We start from the raw sequence: 26,219 nt of genomic DNA, 5'->3' as shown, positions 1-26,219 counted from the left end.
GCGCTCACAGTGCAGAGAAGCAGAACGCCGGGGGACAGACACCGGAATGTGAGTATGTACTGTTTTTTTTTTTTTACTTTTACGCTGGTAACCACGGTAATCATCGGGTTACTAAGCGCGGCCCTGCGCTTAGTAACCCAATGTTTACCCTGGTTACAAGCGAACGCATCGCTGGATCGCTGTCACACACAACGATCCAGCGATGACAGCGGGAGATCCAGCGACGAAAGAAAGTTCCAAACGATCTGCTACGACGTACGATTCTCAGCAGGATCCCTGATCGCTGCTGCGTGTCAGACACAGCGATATCGTATGGATATCGCTGGAACATCACGGATCGTACCGTCGTAGCGATCAAAGTGCCAATGTGTGACAGTACCCTTACTACTATGGACAAGACAACACAGGGAATGAGACAGACAGGGGAAAAACACACAAGCAAATGGAAATCCACAAACTTCGAAGAAGCACAACAATTTCACCAAGAACAACTTTTTCTAGAGCTCATGAGATCATGAGGAAGACTTTTGTCAAAATGCGTTAATCTATCCGCAGGTGAACTATGTACTGTGCCCAACAATATGTACCTTTCAATGTTTTAATAACTATGGAATATAAGTTATTTTTTAGCCATCCCAAAGCCAAGCTGGATCATTTCCTCTTTTTCTGTAATATTATTGTGGCTGCTCTGCCAGATCCATGCTGGTCATTGGCTGGCAGCAGGGAATCATTACACAGTTCATGGTAAGCTGACTATACCCATCTTTTCCTGAGGAGTAATCTATTCTGTATGATCTCTATGTTGTTTAGCTATTAACGTGTGGGGCTTATTGGCTTTTTCACAATATCTTTGTCGAGTATAGACCAGGTGTCCAGCTTTGAGACCAAATAGTTGAAAGTAGCAGAGGAAGTGGGGAGTATGCTGGTTTGGTTGGCCAGGTATTGCTTGACCATCTTTAAAAACATATTTTCCACAATGGCCTTCTGGTATAGCACCATTTTAGAAAACCTCTTAACCTCAGGAAGAAGAGATGCAAAGTTCTCATTGATGACGATTCCCCATCTCTTCCTCCCTCTCTTTATCCTCATTATCATCCTCAGCTCACCCATGTAGAAGAGACAGGACGAAGGTTGTGTGGCTACTAGCCTCTGTTGCACTTACCACCAGCTCCTGTTCCTCCTCTTCCTCCTCCTCAGCATCCACCTCCTCATTGTTAACCAATCCTTGCTGAGCAGATGAGATGAGCCTGGGATGACTAGAATCTCTCTGTTATGTCTTCCTTCATCCCCATCTGGTCCGCATGCAAAGCTTCTTGTTTAATTGTGAGCAGTGATAATTTTGGTATGCAAAGAAGCAGGATAGCTGAGCTGACTATGGTACAGCTCACCATCTTTGTGGAGTCCTCAAAGTCTTGGAGAACCGCACAAATGTCAAACATCCATACCCACTGGTTGTTATTTGTGGAGGCAGACCAGAATACAAATGGGTTTCATAGAGCTGGCACTCAACCATTGGCCTCTCCTGCTCACAAAGCCTTGCCAGCATGAGCAATGTGGAGTTCAAGTGTGTGGTGATGTTTCACACCAGTTGATAAGCTGGCAATTGCATGTGCTGCTGCAGCACTGCCAGAATGGCGGTAGCTGTAGCTGACTTGTGAAAATGGGCGCTGGCGCAGCATACTTAGGTTTTCAGAAACTGCTGAGCACATGTGCCAAGCATGGTACGTATGTGAGCTTGCCAAGCTTCATAGCCAACACCAGGTTACGCCCATTATCACACATGACCATGCCTGGTTGGAGGTTCAGCAGCCGACACCACAGATCTGTCTGGTCTCATATTCCTTTAAGTACTTCTGCCACGTTGAGCGATTTGTCTCCTTGACAAATTAGCTTCAGCAGTACCTGTAGCAGTGCTGCAGAGCTTCCGACTGATGTGGACAACATGTTCTGAGATAGCACATCGGAGATGGAGAAAGAGGAGGAGCAGAAAAGGGTGCAGGAACTGCTGTAGGAAGTGGAGGTAACACTGATCAACCTAGGGCCGGCAATCCTCAGTGCCGAAAGCACATGTGCCATGCCAGGGTGTGACTCAGCCGCAGCCTACACAAGGTTCACCCGGTGTGCTGTCAGGGAAATGTAGTGTCCCTGGCCACAAGCGCTTGTCCACATGTCGGCCGTTAAGTGGGCAAACCCAGTAATGGCATTGATAAGAGAATGAGTGATATCCCTGGAAATGTGCTGGGACAAGGCGGGGATGCCACACCCATAGAAAAAGTGGTGGCTGACTTCCGAGTGCCAAGGGACAGCTGGAGCCATGAGTCGGTGGAAATCCTCCATGTCAACAAGCCGAAATGGCAACATTTCCACAGGAAACAGCCTGGAAATGTGTCTGTTTAGTTTTTGGGCCTGTGGGTGGGTGGCTGGAAACTTTATCTTTTGTTCCAAGGCCTGGGCTAGGGAAAGCTGAATGCTGTGCTGGGACAAGGATTTGTAAGTGCCTGATGATGGGCGTCATGTGCAAGGGCAGATGCAAAGCAGGAGGCACTGGCACCAGTGTTTTGGAAAGGGGATTGGGAACACCTAGCACAGGGGAAAAGGCAGTAGTGACACATGATTTCACCAATATTAAACCCATTTTTTGGCCCAGCGAGTCGAGTGTATAGATGGCGTGCGCCTGATCATGCTGATGGTTGTTAGGTTCTTAGTGGTCAGGCCCCTGCTGATCTTGGCATGGCACAGGTTGCAAATTCGCCATTTTGTTTGTCTCAGAACTCTCTTTAAAAAGTCCCAGCCTGGCAAACACCTAACTCTTTGACAGAGAAATTCATGAGTGTCTGTGCTCTGTGGAATAGTTGCCCACTTTCTCCCCCTTGTCACCCCTATGCCTCTTCCTGTTTCGGTGCTTCTGATCTCTCCCTCTCAGCATTGCTGGCCTCACTCTCCATGCCTGCTTCCCATGTTGGGTCAGTGACTTCATGATTCACCACCTCGTCTTCCACCTCTGCACCCTAGTACTCCTGACTTTGTGACTTAACAGCAACAAGACTTAGAGGCAACTGTTTCTCATAATCAATTTCCTCCTTAGCCAAAATTTGCCATTTCCCACTGTTCTGCCCATTAATGTGCAACAAGTTAATTCACAATGTAGTGCCAGTTGTCACCATTAGAGGTCATTAGGTACACATTTATCCTGTTCCCGTTTTCAGGAGCATTTCGCTTTAAGCCCTGTGTTTTGACTAGAACCACCCCCTGGTTTCCCGGGCAAGAGTAGCCATTTTCCCCCAGACCTTGAGTCTTACACACCTGTTCCTGGCTTTCTCTTCCTGCAGATCATTGCTCTTGATAAGCGGATTCCGGTGAGGCACAAATGTACTTACATGTGTGAGCTATGTAAGAATCTGTATATGCAGCCACCGTGCAATGTACTGTGATAGATTGCATTTCTGTATAGAGCAGAACAGTGTTGCAGCATGTATTTGCCTTAGATAGATGTTATAACCGCATTCCTGTGTTGTAATGTTATTGTGCAGCCTCTGTAATGTGAGTTACTGATATAATTGCACTCTGTATCATGCTTTTATCTCTCTTATCTGCCAGTACTGATACACTGTTTATTCCCTTTGTAGTTTTTACCCATTATCGTCCACTGTTCGTCATCTCAATAAATATAGACTTAAGAATCCATATAGTCTATTTACTGGGAAGTGGATGAGGGTTAGCCGTATGCTGAAATCCGCAAGGCACCATACGTGGAGGAAGGCAGAACACCCATCATCATCTTCTTGTGGCCGTGGCTGCTTTAAGTTTTGTGCATCACTAAACAGCATGTCCTCCTGTCCCTCTTGGAGCATCCAGGTTGAAAGGTCACAAGCAAGAAATGCTGCTGTAAAGATCTCCTCAGAGTGTCCTAGTGTGGGATCACTAGTCTCCTGGGACTTAACATGGTGGGAGGAAGTAGGGTTACAGTGAGGATTAAGTGATCCAGACTGTAAGCTGAAGAGATTGGACCGTGTATAAAACTGGGTAGTTCTGCTAAGCCTGCTGGAAGCATTATCTGCTATCCAATCGACCACCTGGTCTCACTGTTCTAACTTCAGAAGTGGTGTACTGGATAGCTCTCAACCGTCCCTCATACTGCGGGACTGTCCCGATTTTGAGGTTGTGCCCCACATTCCTGCATGGGACTCTGCTTCTCCTGCACAGCCAGTAGGAGAAGCAGCCATCACGCTCCAATGTATTAGGCCACACCAGTCAGTATCTTCTTCTCTGGTGGTTCAGAGAGGGAGAGAGGACATTCTGAGGTATGTGTGTGTGCGTGCGTGTGTGTGTTGCACACATACATGCAGCTGGCCCTGCTGTGCTTACAGTACAACACATTATAACCAGGGTTAGTGGCAGCAGTTAGAGTAATCCAGTGCAGCCTGTTAGTCAAAGGCACAGTATATATATATATGTATACTTTATATACTATAGCAGTTATGGAGTGGAGCAGTAGAAAGTGGTGTTGTCTGAGTGCATGCAAAGGTCGCAGAGCTGGGCTATATTGTAATGTGCAGGATCTGTGAGGCAGCAGTGTGGACAGCGACAGGTGGTGAAATCTTTGCCTGCATTGTAAGCAGAGCTGCTGGGACACATCTACAGCCCCGACTGTACACTGGCATCATCATGTGTGGCCATTACACAGTATGGAGCACTGTGTGGCCATTATACAGTATTGAACATCACATGTGGCCATTATACAGTATGGAGCACTGTGTGGCCATTATACAGTATTGAGCATCATGTGGGGCCATTACACAGTATGTGTCAGGACTCTGAACATTTTTTACCTTTTGTGCATTACTGCCCTTTTCCAACATGGTGTCTTTGGTCTCATGTGCACTTGTCTTCCTGCTGTAAAACTCCACCACAGCCTTCAGTCTGTGCTAGATTATTCTGCTTTGCATCCAGCTCCTGATTACTCCCTGGCCTTGCACCTGCACCTGCTCCTGTGAACCTGTGTTGGAGATCCTGCCACTCTGCTCTGAGTTCCTGCTGCATACACCAGTGTTCAGTAATCCTCCTTCATCTGCTGCTCGTGTTACTTCCATCTGCATTTGCTGGACATGTAAGCTGTTTCTGCTCTGCAAAACCTGAGACTATTAACCAGGCCTCCCTGGTTGAGCTAAGATATGATTTGAACTGCCTAATAGCATATCTATCTGTGTCTGGACTAAGTCAAGGATCTATCCATGTCAAGTTTCCTCAAGTATAACTGTGCTTCATAGACTTTCTGTTTGTTTGCATCTACCTCTGAAGTTTCCTATTGACTGCTAAGCTGCGTTTATTATTTGCACCAAGTGTTGTGGACTTGAGTTTCTCTCTGCACCTGCTTGAATCACCGTGTGATAATATAAGCTTTACCACTTTTAAAACTGTGTCCTGTTGTCTTGTTCCACGAAAAGAGTCTCCTGAATTATCCCCTATAATTATTACAGTATGGAACACTGTGTGGCCATTATACAGTATGGAGCACTGTGTGGCCATTAAACAGTATTGAGCATCATGTGGGGCCATTATACTGTATGCAGCATCATGTGGGGCCATTATACAGTATGGAACACTGTGTGGCCATTATACAGTACTAAGCATCATGTCGAGCCATTATACGGTATGGAGCACTGCGTGACCATTATACAGTATTGAGCATCATGTGTGGCCATTATACAGTATGGAGCACTGTGTGGCCATTATACAGTATTGAGCATCATGTGGGGCCATTATACAGTATGGATCACTGTGTGGCCATTATACAGTATTGAGCATCATGTGGGGCCATTATACAGTATGGAGCATCATGTGTGGCCATTATACTGTACGCAGCATCATGTAGGGCCATTATACAGTTTTGAGCATCATGTATGGCCATTATACAGTATGGAGCATCATGTGTAGCCATTATACAGTATGAAGCACTGCGTGGCCATTCTATAGTATGGAGCATCACGTGGGGCAATTATACTGTATGCAGCATCATGTGGGGCCATTATACAATATTGAGCATCATGTATGGCCATTATACTGTATGGAGCATCATGTGTGGCCATTATACAGTATGGAGCACTGCGTGGCCATTATACAGTATTGAGCATCATGTGGGGCCATTATACAGTATTGAGCATCATGTGTGGCAATTATACAGTATGTAGCACTGTGTGGCCATTATACAGTATTGAGCATCATGTGGGGCCATTATACAGTATTGAGCATCATGTGTGGCAATTATACAGTATGGAGCACTGTGTGGCCATTATACAGTATTGAGAATCATGCGTGGCCATTATACTGTACACAGCATCATGTGGGGCCATTATACAGTATGTAGCACTGTGTGGCTATTATACAGTATGAAGCATCATGTGTGGCCATTGTACTGTATGCAGCATCATGTGGGGCATTATACAGAATGCAGCATCACGTGGGGCCATTATACAGTATTGAGCATTATATGTGGCCATTATACAGTATGGAGCACTGTGTGGCCATTAAACAGTATTGAGCATCATGTGTGGGCCATTATACAGTATGGAGCACTGTGTGGCCATTATACTGTATTGAGCATCATGTGGGGCCAGTATGCAGTATGGAGCACTTTGTGGCCATTATACAGAATGGAGCATTATGTGTGGCCATTATACAGTATGGATCACATGCGGCAGCTTCCAGAAAGAGACACTGAAGGAGAACTGTATTGTAAAGTGTGAGAAGTCATAGCAAAAGGAGAGGAAAACCAGAAGGAGTTCTGCCCTGCACAGGCTGCCTCCTTCTGAGGCACAGGATCCCGGTAGCCGGAACACCGAGGGAGAAACAGTTTTTTATGCCTTGCTCCAGAGACCGGCAGGACAGCTAATTCCAAATTACTGATCTGCCCTATACCCAGGAGGCACGGTGGCAACTTGTGGAGGCTGGGGCGTGCTAGCCTAGAGTCCCTGTAAAAAGCCTCAGGCCACCAGTCATACGGGTTTGTCCTATCCATCCAGGGGACAGAGAGAGACATAACATCTAGAACATCTACAACAGTTGTGAGGACCTTATGAGAAGCTCAGCAGTAAGGTACTACAACACCTAGGCGCTAGAGGAAGGCTACTGATTTCCACCTGGATAAGGGGACTCTGGATTTGCCTCCAAACTGGCCGGACTCTGCCTGCCCTGTGATCTGGTGCTCTGGACTGTGGATGCTGAAGCCTTCAGTAAAAAGGTAAAGAGACTGCAACCTTGTGTCCTCGTTCTTCACTGCACCTCTCACCATCCACCATCTACACACTGGGAAGCCCTAGGGATACACTTCACCTGTGGGATGGTATACCATCTAGCTGCCATAACATCACCCCAGCGGACCCCTTAAAAGCAGCCTCTGTCACCCTGACCGAATTCCACAGGTGGCGTCACGAACATTAAAGACCTTTCCCCCTTTCACACGGACGTCCCTAGGGCCACAGACCGGGTCAGCCACCGTGACATCCCCCTTGAGAACCGAAGGACCCAGTACCGAGTACCCCACAGCCCTACAGGGCAATCCATACACAGCTGGCATCAACCTCAACACTATTACCCCACTTGCCAATGCACCAGAGCAAGCCGGAAGTGCTGAAGCTAAGTGCCAAAATTGGTAGGGGGACAATATCCTTGTCCCCTTCCCAGCTTATTAATATCAGCCTGCAGCTGTCTGGTTAACCTTTGCTGGTTATTAAAAATAGGGGGACCCCATGTCATTTTTTGGGTGGTCCCCCTTTTTAATAAGCAGTAAGGGCTGCTATACAGTATTAATAACCTGGGAAGATCCATGTTTATTGCCCCCTTCCCAAAATAATAACACCATCCTCCAGCTGTCTGCTTTCCCTCAGCTAGGTATTAAAAATAGGGGGACTCCAAGCCATTTTTTTATTTTATTTCTAAATTTATTAGCTTAATACAAGTACAGTAATCTACACACGCACAGCAATAATTATATATCTCAATGACATATTTCTTACTCTGCACAGGCGCTGGCTGATGAATACTCTCATGAACATTGCCTGCTCTTGCTGCTATCAGCGAGACTAGGCGTATGCTGATGAGAATAGTAGTCATCAACTGTCTCTAGACACGTTAACTTTTTCACTGCCGATCACGGCTGCTGGCTCACATGCTGTCCTCTGTGTGACAGCGTGGGAACCGCATCACTGTGACTGTGTCCCGCTCTGTCACACAGATGACAGCATTGGAACCGCGGAATGCTCCGGCCCCCATTCACTTGAATGGGGCCCAGGTTCAGGATGAAATTCGGGTGTCATTCTGGTTATATGAAATAAACTTTTTTATAAAGACAGAAGAGCATTCACGGGTCTGGCCATTCCTATTCACTGCATATTCTACGAAGACAGTACAAGAAGGAAGTACAGCTCTGGCAAAAATTAAGAGACCACCACATCAAAACCCTGTCATGGACAGCCCAATCTCCAGACCTGAATCCCACTGAAAACCTCTGGAATGTAATCAAGAGGATGATGGATAGTCACAAGCCATCAAACAAAGAAGAACTGCTTACATTTTTGCGCCAGAAGCAGTGTGAAAGACTGGTGGAAAGCATGCCAAGACGCATGAAAGCTGTGATTAAAAACCATGGTTATTCCACAAAATATTGATTTCTGAACTCTTCCTGAGTTGAAACATTAGTATTGTTTCTAAATGATTATGAACTTGTTTTCTTTGCATTATTTGAGGTCTAAAAGCAATGCTTTTTTAATTTTTGACCATTTCTCCTTTTCAGAAAAAAAATACAAAATGTATTGCTTGGAAATTTGGAGACATGTTGTCAGAAGTTTATAGAATAAATTAACTATTTACATTTTACTCAAAAATACACCTATAAAGAGAAAATTCAGACAAAGTGAACATTTTGCAGCGGTCTCTTAATTTTTGCCAGAGCTGTATATATGCATTTTACATTTCCCCTCACCCACGATACTGGTATAAGTGGCCTTTATAGAATCTAGACCAGTGATTGAAAGAAAATAAATGATTTAATTTTTTTCCCTTGCACTGTAAAAATGAATGTTACTATCTGTATGGCTGTTGTGGGAAACATTAATGTTTTCTTTTATACACCCCCATCTTCTCTGAAAATGAACAAAGCTTATCACCAAAAACAAAGTTGGCTTTGCTTGGAATGTAACTAGTAAATAAGCAGCATATTAAATGATACTTAGAGGATCTACCCAATGACTTTCTGCTAAAATTGGAAAACAGAAAGAAAAATAGATGTTAGCGTGATGATACAAGCTTGTTCATAAGCCGTCCTTGACTTTCGCTATGAATAGTATTTTCTTATATTATTCTTAAAGGGGTGGTCGAAAATAAAATGTAATTTTCAGCCTAATTCCCTATCTAATGCCATAATCTAAAGTATTTTCTAATGTACGTGAATTAAAAAATCCCTTTCCTTACCTAACTACACTATCTAGCTGATTTTCTTTTTTTTAACAACTTGCTTTTTGATGAAGCTTTGTCTAGGAATTCTAGAGCATAGCGGGAAGCGCCATCAGGGGGCAGAGGCTGCTGTCATTGCCGTAGCGTCTGCCCCCTTCCTGAAGCGTTTGTTTTAGAGGTTGGGCTGGTCCCTGCGCGATATGCACTGTGTGATGCGCAGAAAGACAGTGCACTCTCTCGTTGACTCAGATCAGTAGCAATGAGCCGGCACCAGAGCGCGTTGTTAGTGTATATTGTAAGAATACCTGGCGTGCAGAGTTCAGTGCTGTCCCCAAAATAACGCCATTTGTGGAGGCAGCACTGGTCTTTGCAAGCAAAGTATTCTTATTATAACGTGCGTTCTGGTGGCGGCTCATTACTAATGATCTGAGCAGGCGAGTCAGCGCACTCTTTTCATCACACAATGCACATTGCACAGGAATTAACCCAACCCCTGAAATGAAAGTCACTGATGACGGTTTGTTTCAGGGAAAGGGAGATGCTGCGACAATGACTGCAGCCTCTGATACCTGATGAAGCTTCATTTGAGTATCCCAACATCCACTGGAATTCTCTAAAGAAGCCTCACAAAAAAGGAAAATGTAAAAATAAGAAAGAAAAGTAGTTAGATAGTGTAGTTGTGGAATTGTTACTTTAAGTATATTAGAAAATAGTTTAGATTATGGCACCAAATAAATTAGGGAATTAGGAGGAAAATTAAGTTCTATTTTAGACCACCCCTTTAACAGTTCAGATCAGCCATTCACCACACTACTTTACCATTGTACTACGTCTGAAGTATTGTATTAGTATCCAAGAAGTATCGTTTCATCTTGCGGAGATTGACATTCTAAGCATGCCGAGATGAGAAGACTTAAAGCCGCAATGCTCCTCTGGGAAATATGCAAATTGTCTCTTCAGAAAATAAAAGGACTAGAAGTCTAGTGCCACCTATTGGAAGTAGCAATCCTAAAAGTCAATGTCAACCCTTTAACGAGCCTTGTCACATGACTTAGCATAAAAGCCAAACCAGAATCTCAATTTGCAGACACTGTGTTTCGAGGTACTGCGCCTCGTCAGTGCAAAGTGGAGATCTGGATTGGCTGAGTGAGAGGCGTCTGACCGGGATCCAAGAAGTATCGTTTCACCTTGCGGAGAGTGACATGCTAAGCATGCCGAGATGAGGAGACTTAAAGCCGCAATGCTCCTCTGGGAAATATGCAAATTGTCTCTTCAGAGAGGAAGAGAACTAGAACTCTTCTAGAAATTGTGGGACAAATTGTGGTGCAATTTTGTACCCACTTCTTTTGTGAAAATGTAAAATCTGGAGCTAAAATAAAATTTTGGTGGTAAAAATGTAGTTATTTTTTCTTCACTGCTCAATGGTACAAAATTCTGTAACACACCTGTGGTGTCAATATGATCAATACACTCCTAGAAGCATTCATTGAGAGGTGTAGTTTGTAAGAGGTGTTTCTGCTGTACTGGCACCTCATGGGTTCTCCCTGTGGGTCAGAGCACCTGCAAACCATAAAAGTAAAATCTGGTGCACATCACATTTGAAGTAACTTTGAGGGGTCTATATGATAGAAAGTACCCAAAGGTGACACCATTCTAAAAACTGCACCCCTCAAGGTGTGCAAAACCACATTCAAGAAATGTATTAACCCTTCTGGTGCTTCACAGGAATTTTTGGAATGTTTAAAAAAATGAACATTTAACTTATATTCACAAAAAAATTATTTCAGATCCAATTTTTTGAATTTTCTCAAGAGTATCAGGAGAAATTGGACCCCAAAAGTTATTGTGCAATTTGTCCTGAGTATGCTGATACCCCATATGCGGGAGGAACCACTGTTTGGGCACATGGCAGAGTTCGGAAGGGAAGAAGCGCCATTTGACTTTTTCAACGCAAAATTGGCTGGAATTGAAATGGGACGCCTGTCATGTTCCCAATGGCAGGGAATTAACAAAAGAACATGGGCAAAAACAGGACGAGCTCTAGGGTGATGGAACCTGAGCTGACCGCGATCCTGAACCTCAACACACAATTAGCAGCAGCCGGGGAACGTTCCTGGGGGAGCTCTAGACGTCTCGCGCCAGCCGGAGATCTAGCTTCCCCTATCAGAAGAATCACAGACCTCTCTTGCCTCCAGAGAAATATTCCCACAGAAATAGCAGCCCCCCACATGTAATGACGGTGAAATGAGAGGAAGGCACAAACGTAGTTATGAAAACAGATTCAGCAAAATGAGGCCCGCTAAAGCTAGATAGCAGAGGATACAAAAGGTGAACTGCGCGGTCAGCTTAAAACCCTTCAAAATACCATCCTGAAATTACTTGAACTCATGTGCCAACTCATGGTACATGAGTGGTAATTTCAGCCCACTAGAGCAACCAGCAGCAGAGAATTACATATCTGCAAGCTGGACTAAAAACATGAAAGCAAACATGAAACAGGGAAATCCAGACTTAGCTTGTCCTGTAGGCTTTAGGAGCAGGTAGCAAAGGTAACAGAGACACACTGATACATTGATAGCCGGCGAGGGAATGACAAAGAAGCCAGGTTAAATAGGAACTCCCACTTCCTGACGGAACAGGTGGATGCCAGAGACCGTAGGGAACGCAAGTCACCCAGTACCATCTGCAGCCACCAGAGGGAGCCCAAAAACAGAATTCACAACAGTACCCCCCCCTTGAGGAGGGGTCACCGAACCCTCACGAGAACCACCAGGGCGATCAGGATGAGTCCTATGGAAGGCACGGACTAAACCAGTGGCATGAACATCAGAGGCGACTACCCAAGAATTATCCTCCTGACCATAACCCTTCCACTTAACCAAATATTGGAGTCTCCGTCTGGAAACATGAGAATCCAAGATCCTCTCCACAACATACTCCAATTCACCCTCCACCAGCACCGGAGCAGGAGGCTCCACCGAAGGAACAACCGGTACCTCATACCTCCGCAATAACGACCGATGGAAGACGTTATGGATAGCAAACGATGCTGGGAGGTCCAAACGAAAAGACACAGGGTTAAGAATCTCCAAGATCTTATAAGGACCGATAAACCGAGGCTTAAACTTAGGAGAGGAGACCTTCATAGGAACAAAACGAGAAGACAACCATACCAAGTCCCCAACACGAAGTCGAGGACCCGCACAACGACGGCGATTAGCGAACTGCTGAGTCTTCTCCTGGGACAACTTCAAATTGTCCACCACATGACTCCAAATCTGGTGCAGCCTATCCACCACCATGTCCACTCCAGGACAATCAGAAGTCTCAACCTGACCAGAGGAAAAACGAGGATGAAACCCCGAATTACAAAAGAAAGGAGAAACCAAGGTAGCAGAGCTAGCCCGATTATTGAGGGCAAATTCAGCCAGAGGCAAAAAGGCAACCCAGTCGTCTTGATCAGCAGACACAAAACACCTTAAATAAGTTTCCAAGGTCTGATTAGTTCGTTCCGTCTGGCCATTCGTCTGAGGATGGAATGCAGACGAAAAAGACAAATCAATGCCCATCCTAGCACAGAACGCCCGCCAAAATCTAGACACAAACTGGGATCCCCTGTCAGAAACGATGTTTTCCGGAATCCCATGCAAACGAACCACGTTCTGAAAAAACAGAGGGACCAACTCAGAGGAGGAAGGCAACTTAGGCAAGGGTACCAGATGAACCATTTTAGAAAAACGGTCACACACAACCCAGATGACGGACATTTTCTGAGAGACAGGGAGATCTGAAATAAAGTCCATGGAAATGTGCGTCCAAGGCCTCTTCGGGATAGGCAAAGATAACAACAGTCCACTGGCCCGAGAACAGCAAGGCTTAGCCCGAGCACAAACCCCACAAGACTGCACAAAAGAATGCACATCCCTTGACAAAGAAGGCCACCAAAAGGACCTGTCCACCAAGTCTCTAGTACCAAATATTCCAGGGTGGCCCGCCAACACAGAAGAATGGACCTCAGAGATGACTCTACTGGTCCAAATATCCGGAACAAACAGTCTTTCAGGCGGACAACGATCAGGTCTATCCGCCTGAAACTCCTGCAAAGCACGACGCAAGTCCGGGGAGACAGCAGATAATATCACCCCATCCTTAAGGATACCAGAGGGCTCAGAATCTCCAGGGGAGTCAGGCGCAAAACTCCTAGAAAGAGCATCCGCCTTAACATTCTTTGAACCTGGCAGGTATGAGACCACAAAATTGAAACGGGAGAAAAACAACGCCCAACGAGCCTGTCTAGGATTCAGACGCCTGGCAGACTCAAGGTAAATCAGATTCTTGTGATCAGTCAAGACCACCACACGATGCTTAGCACCCTCCAGCCAATGACGCCACTCCTCAAATGCCCACTTCATGGCCAAAAGCTCCCGATTACCAACATCGTAATTCCGCTCGGCGGGCGAAAATTTTCTAGAAAAGTACGCACATGGCCTCATCACCGAGCCATCGGAACTTCTCTGCGACAAAACTGCCCCCGCACCAATCTCGGAAGCATCAACCTCAACCTGAAAAGGAAGTGAAACATCTGGCTGGCGCAACACAGGAGCAGAAGAAAACCGGCGCTTAAGTTCCCGAAAGGCCTCCGCAGCCGCAGGAGACCAATCAGCAACATCAGCACCCTTCTTAGTCAAATCAGTCAAAGGTTTAACCACACTAGAAAAATTAGTTATGAAGCGACGGTAGAAATTAGCAAAGCCCAAGAATTTCTGAAGACTCTTAAGAGAAGTAGGTTGCGTCCAGTCACAAATAGCCTGAACCTTGACAGGATCCATCTCAATAGTAGAAGGGGAAAAGATGTACCCCAAAAAAGAAATCTTCTGGACCCCAAAAAGACATTTTGAGCCCTTTACTAACAAAGAATTGGCCCGCAAAATCTGAAATACCTTCCTGACCTGTTGGACATGGGACTCCCAATCATCAGAAATAATTAAAACATCATCCAAATACACAATCATAAATTTATCCAGATATTCACGGAAAATATTGTGCATAAAGGACTGGAAGACTGAAGGAGCCTTAGAAAGTCCAAAAGGCATTACCAAATACTCAAAATGGCCCTCAGGCGTATTAAATGCGGTTTTCCACTCATCCCCTTGCTTTATTCGCACAAGATTATACGCACCCCGAAGATCTATCTTAGTAAACCATTTAGCCCCCTTAATGCGAGCAAACAAATCAGTCAATAATGGCAAAGGGTACTGATATTTGACTGTAATTTTATTCAAAAGACGATAATCTATACAAGGCCTCAGGGAACCATCTTTTTTGGCCACTGCTCCTAAAGGGGATGAAGATGGACGGATATGTCCCTTTTCCAAGGACTCCTTAATATAATCCCGCATTGCAATATGCTCTGGCACAGGCAGATTAAACAAACGACCTTTAGGAAATTTACTGCCAGGAATTAAATCTATAGCGCAATCGCAATCCCTGTGAGGAGGGAGCGAATTGAGCTTAGGCTCCTCAAAAACATCTCGATAGTCAGACAAAAACGCAGGGACCTCAGAGGGAGTAGACGAAGCGATGGAAATCGGAGGTGCATCATCATGAACCCCCTGACATCCCCAGCTTAACACAGACATTGTTTTACAGTCAAGGACTGGATTATGAGCTTGTAACCATGGCAGACCAAGCACTAGGACATCATGTAGATTATACAGTACAAGGAAGCGAATCACCTCCTGATGAACGGGAGTCATACGCATAGTCACTTGTGTCCAATATTGTGGTTTATTCCTAGCCAATGGTGTAGAGTCAATTCCCTTCAAGGGGATAGGGACCTCCAGAGGCTCCAGACAAAAACCACAGCGCTTGGCAAATGACCAATCCATAAGACTCAGGGCAGCGCCCGAATCTACATAGGCATCTACGGAAATGGATGACAATGAACAAATCAGAGTCACAGACAAAATGAACTTAGACTGTAAAGTGCAAATGGCAAAAGACTTATCAACCTTTTTTGTGCGTTTAGAGCATGCTGATATAACATGAGCTGAATCACCACAATAAAAACACAACCCATTTTTCCGTCTATAGTTTTGCCGTTCGCTTCTGGACAGAATTCTATTACATTGCATAGTCTCAGGTGCCTGTTCAGTAGACACTGCCAACTGGTGTACAGGTTTGCGTTCCCGTAAACGCCGATCAATCTGAATAGCCATTGTCATAGACTCATTCAGACCTGTAGGCGCAGGAAACCCCACCATAACATCTTTTACTGCCTCAGAAAGGCCCTCTCTGAAATTGGCAGCCAAGGCGCACTCATTCCACTGAGTAAGTACTGACCATTTCCGAAATTTCTGACAATATATTTCTGCTTCATCTTGCCCCTGAGAGAGAGCCAATAAAGCTTTTTCAGCCTGAATCTCTAAGTTAGGTTCCTCATAGAGCAAACCCAATGCCAGAAAAAACGCATCCACACTGAGCAACGCAGGATCCCCTGGTGCCAATGCAAATGCCCAATTCTGAGGGTCGCCCCGCAGGAAAGATATAACAATCTTAACCTGCTGAGCCGGATCTCCAGAGGAGCGAGATTTCAAAGAAAGAAGCAATTTGCAATTGTTCCTGAAATTCAGGAAACTAGATCTATCCCCAGAAAAAAACTCTGGGGTAGGAATTCTAGGTTCAGACACAGGAGCATGTACAACAAAATCTTGTATATTTTGCACCTTAGCAGCAAGATTATTCAGGCTGGAAGCCAAACTCTGGACGTCCATGTTAAACAGCTGAGGTCAGAGCCATTCAAGGATTAAGAGGAGGAAAGAAGCAGCAGGCTGCAATTATGGCTAGGCAGCACACTCTGAGTAAGAGAGAGGAAAAAAAAAAAAAAAAAAGGTTCCTCAGACTTCTTTTCCTCCTACTTCAGCCAATACAATTAACACTTTGTGGTCCGGCTATACTGTCATGTTCCCAATGGCAGGAAATTAACAAAAGAACATGGGCAAAAACAGGACGAGCTCTAGGGTGATGGAACCTGAGCTGACCGTGATCCTGAACCTCAACACACAACTAGCAGCAGCCGGGGAACGTTCCTGGGGGGGCTCTAGACGTCTCGCGCCAGCCGGAGATCTAGCTTCCCCTATCAGAAGAATCACAGACCTCTCTTGCCTCCAGAGAAATATTCCCACAGAAATAGCAGCCCCCCACATGTAATGACGGTGAAATGAGAGGAAGGCACAAACGTAGTTATGAAAACAGATTCAGCAAAATGAGGCCCGCTAAAGCTAGATAGCAGAGGATACAAAAGGTGAACTGCGCGGTCAGCTTAAAACCCTTCAAAATACCATCCTGAAATTACTTGAACTCATGTGCCAACTCATGGTACATGAGTGGTAATTTCAGCCCACTAGAGCAACCAGCAGCAGAGAATTACATATCTGCAAGCTGGACTAAAAACATGAAAGCAAACATGAAACAGGGAAATCCAGACTTAGCTTGTCCTGTAGGCTTTAGGAGCAGGTAGCAAAGGTAACAGAGACACACTGATACATTGATAGCCGGCGAGGGAATGACAAAGAAGCCAGGTTAAATAGGAACTCCCACTTCCTGACGGAACAGGTGGATGCCAGAGACCGTAGGGAACGCAAGTCACCCAGTACCATCTGCAGCCACCAGAGGGAGCCCAAAAACAGAATTCACAACAGACGCCATGTCGCGTTTGGAGAGCCCCTGATGTGCCTAAACAGTGGAAACTCCCCACAAGTGATACCATTTTGGAAATTAGACCCCCCAAGGAACTTATCTAGATGTGTGGTGTGAATGTTAAACTCCCAAAGGCTTCACAGAAACCGTAAAAATTAAAAAATCATATTTTTCCACAAAAATTATCTTTTCACCCCAATTTTAAATTTCCCAAGAGTAATAGGACCCTAAACGGTATTGTGCAATTTTTCCTGAGTATGCTGATACCCCATATGTGAGGGTAAACCACTGTTTGGGCACATGGCAGAGCTCGAAAGGGAAGAAGCGCCGTTTGACTTTTTCAATGCAAAATTGGCAGGATTTGAGAGTGAACGCTATGTTGCATTTGGAGAGCCCCTGATGTGCCTAAACAGTGGAAACCCCCCAATTCTAACTCCAACCTTAACCTCAACACACCCCTAACTCTGATCCCAACGCTAACCATAACCCTAACCACAAACCTAACCCTAACACACCCCTAACCCTATTCCCAACCCTTAACCCTAATCCCAACCGTAACTGTAATCCTAACTTTAGCCACAACACTAACCCTAATGGAAAAATGGAAATAAATACATTTTTTTATTTTATTATTTTTCCCTAACTAAGGGGTGATAAAGGGGGTTTGATTTACTATTTGTGGTGGGTTTTTATAGCGGGTTTTTATGTTTGGCAGCTGTTACACACAAAAAGACGCCTTTTTGGCAAAAAATAGTTTTTGCACCACACATTTTGAGAGCTATAATTTTTCCATATTTTGGCCCACAGAGACATGTGAGGTCTTGTTTTTTGTGGGATGATTTGACATTTTTATTAGTACCATTTTCGAGCGCATGACATTTTTTGATCACTTTTTATTCCGATTTTTGTGAGGCAAAATGAACAAAAACCAGCAATTCATGAAATTCTTTTGAGGGGTTTAGGCGTTTATCAATTTTACCACATCCAGAACGGTATAAAGCAGTTTCATTCTTTTTTTCAGTTCGATGACAGCGATACCTCATTTATATCTTTTTTTATGTTTTGGCGCTTTTATACAATAAAAACTATTTTATATAAAAAATAATTATTTTTGCATCGCTTTATTCTGACAGCTATAACTTTTTTATTTTTCTGGTGATGGAGCTGTATAGTGGCTTGTTTTTTGTGGGACAACATTTTCAGCGGTACCATGTTTATTTATACCTGTATTTTTGATCGCTTGTTATTCCACTTTTTGTTAGGCGGTATGATGATAAAGCATTGTTTTTTGCCTTGTTTTTTTTTGTTTTATAGGGCGGGTTGTTACAGAGACGGGGATACCAAATAAGTGTAGTTTTATTGTTTAGATTTGTTTTCACTCAAATATTTATTTATTGATAAATATTTATTCTATTTGTTTATTATTATTTTTTAAAATACTTTTATAATTATTTTTTGAACATTTTTTTGATTCGTTCTTAGTTTTACACTATTGGACACTCATTTTTTGCAGGCTGATCGCTTCTATAGCATGCAGATCTGCATGCTATAGCGGCTGCCAGCACTGAAGCATGACAGGAAGTCTCTCAGCTCTGGAGACCCGGATGTCATCATGATGACAACGTATCTCCATGGCAGGGATCAGGCTCATGATTGATCGCAGTTTTCCGGGGCTTAAAGTGCCGGGAGCAGTCCGTGACCACTCCTGACACTTAGTGCTGAGTGCCAGGTGTGACAATCAGCTGACCCCCAACCCCGATCTGCCGCACACCCCCCGTGTGCGCGGCCGATCGGTAATGACGTACTACTCCAACCATGGGGATTAAGTCCCAGATCACATGGACGGAATAGTACGTCCAATGCCAGAAAGGGGTTAATATTGTTTTACATGTTGAGGTTAAAATCTGTGCTACGTGCTTACCTGTGCTCACTTCATCAAAGCTTTTAGCTCAGCAATAACGACAGGAAGGGAAAGCCCTAAAACATTGGACAAATTCTCCAGACAAGTAAGGCTATGTGCACACGTTGCGGAATTTTCAAGTTTTTTCTGCGGTTTTCCACTGCAAAAACACTTTAAAACCGCTTTTATAAAGCATCCTATCAATTTTAGTGCATTCTGCAATTTTTGTGCACATGTTACTTTTTTTTCCGTGATAAAATCGCATCGCAGAAAAAAACGTAGCTTGTTCATTTATTTTATGGATTTTTTGCGGATTTGCCGCTATACTATTGCATTGGGAAGCAATGAAAAAAAAACACAAAAATCCGCAAAAAAACGCACAAAAAGCGCGCAAAAAACACAAGAAAAACGCGAAAAAAAACCACATGCGGATTTCCTGCGAAAGTAGTCCGGATTTGCTCAGGAAAATTCTGCACACTTTCCTGAACGTGTGCACATAGCCTAATGTGTTATATAAGTATTGCACTGAAGAATATAGGGTAAGTCTAGTGAACTGCAAATAATGCAGAAATTTAATTGACAGAGGGAGATGCATAGGACAGGTGCCAGCAACAGCGCTAGACTCAGTGTGGTTGATCATTGACATTGTGCAGCTAACATTTACCCCAATGCATTTCAAGTACAGTTACACATTTTTCTATTCTTCATTTTAATGCTGTAGAAAGCAGCAGTAAGCCAGCACAATATATCTATATTTTTTTTCTTAGGGAAAAAAATTTGAATCAATGTCAGTCAGAGATGGTATGCCTGTTTGTTACTTTATTGAGTTTTTACATTGCTTATGCAATCCTTATTGTGAAGAAGGGGGGAGGGGGTGATAATTGCTTTTTTTAATACAAAAAAAATTCCTCAAAATTTGACTGTAACTGTTTGGCTCCTAAAGTGTGTCTTGCAAACAATGTTTTATTGCACCACTACATCATGCATTTAACAGATGTACAGCATCATATTGAAGATGCTGACTTTATAGATATACAGGTCCTTCTCAAAAAATTAGCATATAGTGTTAAATTTCATTATTTACCATAATGTAATGATTACAATTAAACTTTCATATATTATAGATTCATTATCCACCAACTGAAATTTGTCAGGTCTTTTATTGTTTTAATACTGATGATTTTGGCCTACAACTCCTGATAACCCAAAAAACCTGTCTCAATAAATTAGCATATCAAGAAAAGGTTCTCTAAATGACCTATTACCCTAATCTTCTGAATCAACTAATTAACTCTAAACACATGCAAAAGATACCTGAGGCTTTTAAAAACTCCCTGCCTGGTTCATTACTCAAAACCCCCATCATGGGTAAGACTAGCGACCTGACAGATGTCAAGAAGGCCATCATTGACACCCTCAAGCAAGAGGGTAAGACCCAGAAAGAAATTTCTCAACAAATAGGCTGTTCCCAGAGTGCTGTATCAAGGCACCTCAATGGTAAGTCTGTTGGAAGGAAACAATGTGGCAGAAAACGCTGTACAACGAGAAGAGGTGACCGGACCCTGAGGAAGATTGTGGAGAAGGACCGATTCCAGACCTTGGGGAACCTGAGGAAGCAGTGGACTGAGTCTGGTGTGGAAAGGCGTGTGCAGGAAATGGGCTACAGGTGCCGCATTCCCCAGGTAAAGCCACTTTTGAACCATAAACAGCGGCAGAAGCGCCTGACCTGGGCTACAGAGAAGCAGCACTGGACTGTTGCTAAGTGGTCCCAAGTACTTTTTTCTGATGAAAGCAAATTTTGCATGTCATTCGGAAATCAAGGTGCCAGAGTCTGGAGGAAGACTGGGGAGAAGGAAATGCCAAAATGCCTGAAGTCCAGTGTCAAGTACCCACAGTCAGTGATGGTGTGGGGTGCCATGTCAGCTGCTGGTGTTGGTCCACTGTGTTTCATCAAGGGCAGGGTCAATGCAGCTAGCTATCAGGAGATTTTGGAGCACTTCATGCTTCCATCGGCTGAAATGCTTTATGGAGATTAAGATTTCATTTTTCAGCACGACCTGGCACCTGCTCACAGTGCCAAAACCACTGGTAAATGGTTTACTGACCATGGTATTACTGTGCTCAATTGGCCAGCCAACTCTCCTGACCTGAACCCCATAGAGAATCTGTGGGATATTGTGAAGAGAAAGTTGAGAGACGCAAGACCCAACACTCTGGATGAGCTTAAGGCCGCTATTGAAGCATCCTGGGCCTCCATAACATCTCAGCAGTGTCACAGGCTGATTGCCTCCATGCCACGCCGCATTGAAGCAGTCATTTCTGCCAAAGGATTCCCGACAAAGTATTGAGTGCATAACTGAACATTATTATTTGATGGTTTTTTTGTTTGTTATTAAAAAACACTTTTATTTGATTGGACGGGTGAAATATGCTAATTTATTGAGACAGGTTTTTTGGGTTATCAGGAGTTGTAGGCCAAAATCATCAGTATTAAAACAATAAAAGACCTGACAAATTTCAGTTGGTGGATAATGAATCTATAATATATGAAAGTTTAATTGTAATCATTACATTATGGTAAATAATGAAATTTAACACTATATGCTAATTTTTTGAGAAGGACCTGTATATCTAGTTAGCACTTTATCTTATGTAAAGTGTAATAAATAATAACCTAGACATGTTTGGTGTCTCTGAACTCGTAATGACCTGGAGAATCATAATATGGTCAGTTTTAGCATTTAGTGAACATGGTAGAAAACAAAAAAAAACTGTGGAATTGCACTTTTTTTACAATTTCACCGCACTTGGATTTTTTTTCCTGTTTTCCAGTACACGATATGTTAAAACCAATGGTGTCATTCAAAAGTACAACTTGTCCCGAAAAACAAGCCCTCATATGGCCATATTGACTGAAAAATAAAAAAGTTATGGCTCTGGGAAGAAGGGGAGCAAAACACGGAAATTCAAAAACTGAAATATCACTGGTCGTTAAGGGGTTAAAAAATCATACATGGTGATTTTCTGGTTTATAGTTTTAGATTCTGTCTCTCACACGTAAAGTGTACCTATGGTAAAAATTACAGACCTCTCCATTCTTTATAGGTGCGAAAACTTGCAAAATTGACAGTGTATCACATACTTATTTTCCCTAAGGTAGGGGATTTAGGCACACTGTGGGGCTCAGAAGGGAGAGGGGCATTAGGATTTGGGAGTGCAGAATTTGCTGAATTTCTTTTGGGGGCAAGGAAATATTTAGCTTTTCCAGAGCCTTTATACTACCTGTAACGGAGAAGCCCACTATATTTCCATTGACAGATATCGGACCCCAGTCTGGACTTTTGTGGATTGAGTTGGGAACATTTTACATAACATTTAGGATCACATTTTTCCGGAGCTCTACACTGAGAACTTACTTCTGGGTTTCCATCTAAATCTCAGAATGACGTAATTCAGATGAGACCCCCAGGGATCCATTCACTCTAATGAGGCAGCAGAGTTAGGCCATGTGCACATGTTGCGGTTTTTACTGCGGATCCGCAGCGTTTTTGACGCTGCGGATCCGCAGCAGTTTTCCATGCGGTGTACAGTACCATGTAAACCTATGGAAAATAAAAACCGCAGTGCACATGCTGCGGAAAAAAATGGAAACGCAGCGGTTTATTTTCCGCAGCATGTCAATTCTTTGTGTGGATTCCGCAGCGGTTTTATACCTGCTCCATGTTAGAAAACCGAAGGTGTAAAACCGCAGTAGAATGCACACAAAAACTGCGGTAAATCCGCAGTAAATCCGCAATAAATCCGCAGGAAAAACGCAGTGTTTTTGCCCTGCGGATTTATCAAAATCAGTGCGGAAAAGTCCACACACCATTCCGCAGTGTGTGCACATAGCCTTACTCTGGACTCCTTCTGGCCTTTGTTCAGTGGTGACTTTCTTTTCACAAGTGCACAAAACTGTGGGAGAACGTGCTTTTATGCACGCCTAAAAGGACGAACACCACCAGATCATAAGCCAGACGTCCATGGCACCTCCATCTGCCTCATTACGGGGAATCTTCCACCGTTGGTTCCATCTGAATCACGTATTTCAGAGATTTGCACGGAAACCCCGGTGTAAGCGCTCAGCACAGAGAGCAGGATAAATGTGAGCGGAGCCTTACTGCAATATTTCAGAGTCAGCATGAGCAAATCAATAGCAGGTGATGAATTGGTTTATTTTTAATACCATTCCTTGTGCGGTATAAAATAAGTAATTAGACGACTTCATTCTTTGAGGCGGTGTGATTACAGCAATATCAGATTTATATAATTTTTCTTTATGTTTTGCTACTGTCACACAATAACGGACCCTAGTTTTGTAAAAACTAGTTTTTCCATTGCCATATTTGAGAACTATAAGTTTTACATATTTCTGCTGACAGTTTTGTGAGGTTTTGTTTCTTGCAGGATGAGTTGACGTTTTTATTGGTACTATTTTTGGCCACATGACATTTTTGTGCCCTTTCTATTCTGATTTTTGAGAGGCAGAGTGAACAAAAACCACCAAAATCAGCAATTGTTTTTTTTTTATGTTGTTTCATATGTGGTAAAAATTGATAAGGCAGATTTATTCTTAGGATCAGTATAATTACAGTCATTTACATCATTTTTTATGTTTTCATGCTTTTACATAATAAAAACAATTTTATAAAAAAAAATATTTTGCATTGCTTTATTCTGAAACCTATAAGACTATGTTTCCACGGTCAGGAAACGTAGCGCTTTGGACGCAACGGATACCCCGCTCCGCCCAAAGTGCCGCTCCTCTTTGAACGCGGGGTGATTCCACATGTATTCATTGAGCACGTGCAGAATCACCACTTCCTATCCATAGAGTGGATTATTTATCTTGCGGAGATGGAGCGTCTCCGCAAGATAAACAGACATTCTGCGGTCTAGAAAGACGCGCCACATGTGCGTAAACGCAGGGCTGCTGGATGCGGCCAGGCTCACATAGTGGAGATGGGATTTAATAAAATCCCCTCCTATGCTGTAACATCTGGATGCTGCGGATTGGACGCTGCGGCTCTACGCAGCGTCCAATCCATAGCAAATCCTGAAGAAATACGCTGTGTGGAAACATACCCTAAGGGTATGTTTCCACAGTCAGGAATGGCTCAATATTTGCTCAGGATTTGACGCAGGTAAAATCTGCATCTGAGGTCACTGGCAGGTCACCTGTGTTTTTGATGCATTTTTGATGCGTATTTTCATGCGTTTTTTTAATGTGGATTTGTGTGTGTTTTTGTAAGCTAAATAAAAATATACAAAAAAAAAAAGAATTGTGATGTAATTTCCTTGTCCAACCTCTTCTTTTACATACTCCATTGAAGAATAATGTTTACACTCATAGATAGATAGATAGATCTACAACATGTTCCAAATTATTATGCAAATTGTATTTTTCTCGGCTTTTCCTAAATGGTCGGTGCAAATGATAGTGAGTCTAATAAAAGTCAGAACCCCTCAGAGTATACATCAAATTTTATTGAAGAAACCTCCCAATGATAACAGTACGGTAATCTCCAAAATGGATAAAAACTCACGATGCACTGTTCCAAATTATTAGGCACAGTAGAATTTCTAAACATTTGATATGTTTTAAAAAACTGAAAATGCTCATTTGTGGAATTTGCAGCATTAGGAGGTCACATTCACTGAACAAAAAAGCTATAAAAGCTTTAACTCCAAAACATCCTAACAGGCCAAGTTACATGTTAACATAGGAACCCTTCTTTGACATCAACTTCACAATTCTTGCATCCATTGAACTTGTGAGTTTTTGGAGAGTTTCTGCTTGTATTTCTTTGCATGAAGTCAGAATAGCCTCCCAGAGCTGAAGTTTTGATGTGAACTGCCTCCCACCCTCATAGATCTTTTGCTTGATGATACTCCAAAGGTTCTCTATAGGGTTGAGGACAGGGGAAGATGGTGGCCACACAATGAGTTAATCTCCTTTTATGCCCATAGCAGCCAATGACTCAGAGGTTTACTTTGCAGCATGAGATGGTGCATTGTCATGCATGAAGATGATTTTGCTCCTGAAGGCACGTTTCTGCTTTTTAGACCAGGGAAGAAAGTTGTCAGTCAGAAACTCTATATACTTTGCAGAGGTCATTTTCACACCTTCAGGAACCTTAAAAGGTCCTATCAGCTGTTTACCCATGATTCCTGCCCAAAACATGACTCCACCTCCTAGCTGACGTCGCAGCCTTGTTGGGTCATGGTGGCCATCCAACAACCATGCACTACTCCATCCATCTGGACCATCCAGGGTTGCTCGACACTCATCAGTAAACAAGTCTGTTTGGAAATTAGTCTTCATGTATGTCTGGGCCCACTGCAACCGTTTCTGCTTGTGATCACTGTTTAGGGGTGGCCGAATAGTTGGTTTATGCACCACAGCAAGCCTTTTAAGGATCCTACACCTTGAGGTTTGAGGAACTCCAGAGGCACCAGCAGCTTCAAATAACTGGCAGAAACCTTCCTCATTATGCCTTTATCTGCATGAGCTCTGTCTGTGCTCTGCTTCAGTCACAAATCTCTTCACAGTATGATGATCACTCTTAAGTTTTCGTGAAATATCTAATGTTTTCATACCTTGTCCAAGGCATTGCACTATTTAACGCTTTCCAGCAGCAGAGAGGTCCTTTTTATTTCCCATATTGCTTAAAACCTGTGGCCTGCTTAATAATGTGGAACATCATTTTTAAGTAGTTTTTCTTTAATTAGAATCACCTGGAAATCTAATTATCACATGTGTTTAAGATTGATTTCAGTGATCCATTGAGCCCTGAGACACAATACCATCCATGAGTTTATTTGAAAAACAAAACAATTAAATCTTTATGACACTTAAATCCAATTTGCATAATAATTTGGAACACGGTATATCCATAGCTATATCTATCTATCTATCTATCTATCTATCTATCTATCTATCTATCTATCTATCTATCTATCTATCTCTATCTATCATCTATCTATTTATCTATCTATTATCTATCTATCTATATATCTATCATCTATATATTTCTCTCTCCTCTGACATAATGTAACATGTCAGAGGATAGAGCGATGATGTCTCCAGATCTCCCACGGTACTTTAGCACCAGATCCGCCTATCCTCCTCCTC

This window comes from Ranitomeya variabilis, chromosome 2 (assembly GCF_051348905.1).
Source record: "Ranitomeya variabilis isolate aRanVar5 chromosome 2, aRanVar5.hap1, whole genome shotgun sequence".
NCBI lineage: Eukaryota > Metazoa > Chordata > Amphibia > Anura > Dendrobatidae > Ranitomeya > Ranitomeya variabilis.
The sequence above is the reverse complement of the archived record's forward strand: the minus strand, read 5'-3'. Positions refer to the sequence as shown.